At 36.9% G+C, this 2854-nt stretch overlaps 1 protein-coding gene across 1 annotated transcript in view; it reads right to left on the bottom strand.

The window, feature by feature from the left end:
* LOC106527902 (semaphorin-5B) overlaps positions 1–2854 on the bottom strand; it is a gene marked incomplete at its 5' end in the record, with an annotated part of 48517 nt that overhangs the window by 31656 nt on the left and 14007 nt on the right.

Genomic DNA, 2854 nt, shown 5'->3' with positions numbered 1-2854 from the left:
CCATTCAGACGAATTTCCACCAATAAACAACCAAAAAACAAGAATAAACAAATATATCCTTATTTCTTTCAAAGCATTAACATTTAACATTCCACACAGCTTATAAAACCACCAGCAGTGAAAAATATTTGTTTTTCACTCACATTTGATGCATATTTGTCCTCAAATAAGACAAAATTAGTGACTCAAAATGGCCGACCGGAAGTCTTTTTATCCAAATATTTTTACTTCTCCTGGCCACAAAAATCCCTCTTCCATGTCTTGAAGCACTCGAAACACTTAATAACAAATATATTTTCATCTTATCAGCAGGTTTAGTCAGATAACTGGACAAAAAAACAGTGGAAAAAAACATTTTCCTGTGAGCGTATTTTCCTTCGTTAGCGTAGCACGACTGTCTAAATATGGCGACCTCCTCCGTGTTTACCTCGTCCATCACTAAGCAAAGTTCCCACCCCCTCAATATATACACCAAATGAAAGGTACGGTGATTGGCTACACAGGTGTGACATCAGAACGAAGCTTGGAGCTGACTGGCTGAATCTACAGTCAATCAAGCCCAGGATGATGGAAACAGGAAGTTGGTCACTTCTGATATATTACTGGCTCTGGACAGATGATACTTGAACCCAGTTGGTCAAATGAGGTGTCAATAGAAAGAGGAGGGRCTAGACGTCCATTCTGATGCATTGCACACGGACACAGGRTGAAAAGAAACACAGAACGGCCTTTCAAAAATAAAATGAACGAAAAATGGCACGCGGGCGTTCTGCTGAATGTTAACAGGTTTTAAACCCTAGGGGTCACTGTCCATATAAATGGGCCACTGGGCTGCAGAAAACACTCAGTGGATGACATGTATTCATTACTGAATGTTTAAATCATATGTGGACCTCATTAACAAAGTTGGATGTGTAAAAACCTAAACCTTACATTAGAACCTAAAAGTTCAACTAGTCTAAGAAATAGGTAGCAACAAAAAATAAAGACATTTCAAGTCCTGTGACAATAAACAATTTGTCTTTTGCTTTGTTGACAAGCCTATTTAGTTAAATTGATAGTTTTATTTTTTGTTCTACTATGAATGCACATAGAGTCCACACTAAAACAACCTCACTGTTGTGTTGTTTTACTGATCATACCACCTCTTCCTTCCTGTGTCATGTCCTGATTTATTCTTTCTGCAGATACTATTAATATTTCATCTGATGTAATCAGAAGAGCGGGACTGACTAATTGACTGACTGGTTGACTGGTTGATGTGTGTCTGACTGGAGGAGGTGTTGCCAGGTAACATCCCAGCGCTGCAGAAAGCTGTTTCAGCTAAGTGGATAAGTGTAACGGAGTAAAGCAGGCTGTGAGCACTTAACTCTGACCAGTTTTCACAGCCAGCCACAGTACTGCCTGTCTGACTTTACTACTAACTGGGTACTTAATCAACCGACTGACTTACAGAATTTACTGACTATATGACTGACTCTGTGTTTTTATAACTAGTAGCTCTGTTTTTTTTTAATTAACAAAAGTCTGAAGTTAAAACGTTTATCAGTCTTCAAAAAACAACAGATGCATGCTGAATTAGCTGAACAGAATTGTATAGTAAAGTCGTACCATGAATGGTTCAAACTTAGTGTCTTGCTCAGTTTGTACGTGGGTCTGTCAGTGTTCCAGTCTGTGATCAGCACAGTTTTAGTTAGCTGAATATAGTTTAATGAGAAGTTCAAATAGAGAACTGAATTTGTTAAAGGACTCTTTCTGCCCTCCTGCAGCTACTGGTAACCATTAGCTAATGAAGTTAATGGTCCACTCAGCAGTATTCAGCTGCTGTCACTGACCTGTCTCTGTATCATCTCTTCTGGCTGCTCGTTTCTTTATGAATATTGAGCCAGGAAATGACCCAGTATCTACACATTCTTTGCTTTGCTCTAAATTAGGTTAAATAGTTTTCCAGACAATTTAACCTCAAGCTACGACCCTTTACAGCAACAAAATTAGATCACAAATAACATGATATCAATGATGAAATAAGTGATGAGTTAACAGGTCATAAAAAAAGGTAAAAAGAAACATTTTTTTCAGTCAGTCTTGGTCAAATGATCAGGATCTGTGCCTTTCAGTTTTTTTGTTTATTGTTARATGTAATTTTAGTTCTCATGTTTATTTTCTGTGTTCTGTGATTCTTGCTTTGTGTTATTTATTTGATTATTTTTCTGTGTTCAGTTCAGTTCCTCTGTGGGATCAACCAGTTCCCAGTTGTACCCAGTTGTTCCCAGTTGTACCCAGTTGTTCCCAGTTGTTCCCAGTTGTTCCCAGATTTAGCCTCATCTTCAGTCTGACACCGTTTGAGCTTCGTGGTTCTCCTTTGTGTCTCGTTGGGTTTTTCTGCAGTTACTGTTAGTTGTTGCTGCCACATCAACTTATTTGTTTCTGTTTTCTCTATTAAGGGTTTTAAGTGCATTCCTGGGTCCTATAATGACACAAATACTAATATTTTATTTTATTATGCCTTATATGTATGAATGGGGTTGTCTATGTATGAGTTTAATCCAGCTCCTAACTCCTCATCAAACTGACCCTGAGTAGCCTAAATTCCTTATTTACATAGACCTAAATCACATATTCATAATCATTATGTTTATATGTAACTATTATTACTTGGTGTTGGATTCAAATAGACTTGAGTAAATGTAAATGATAATGTGTTAGGTACAACAAGCATTTTAGGGATTTATTTACCGTTTTTAGAATCACAACTAATTTTCCTCTACTAGTTTGTGATTCTCTGTACTTGTTGGAAAATTATTCTCATTAGTTTCACATCTAACTTAAATATTTAATTTGCTAGCTAAATATT

Source organism: Austrofundulus limnaeus, unplaced genomic scaffold (assembly GCF_001266775.1).
Source record: "Austrofundulus limnaeus strain Quisiro unplaced genomic scaffold, Austrofundulus_limnaeus-1.0 Scaffold348, whole genome shotgun sequence".
Taxonomy (NCBI): Eukaryota; Metazoa; Chordata; class Actinopteri; order Cyprinodontiformes; family Rivulidae; genus Austrofundulus; species Austrofundulus limnaeus.
This window is presented reverse-complemented; position numbering and strand designations above follow the sequence as displayed.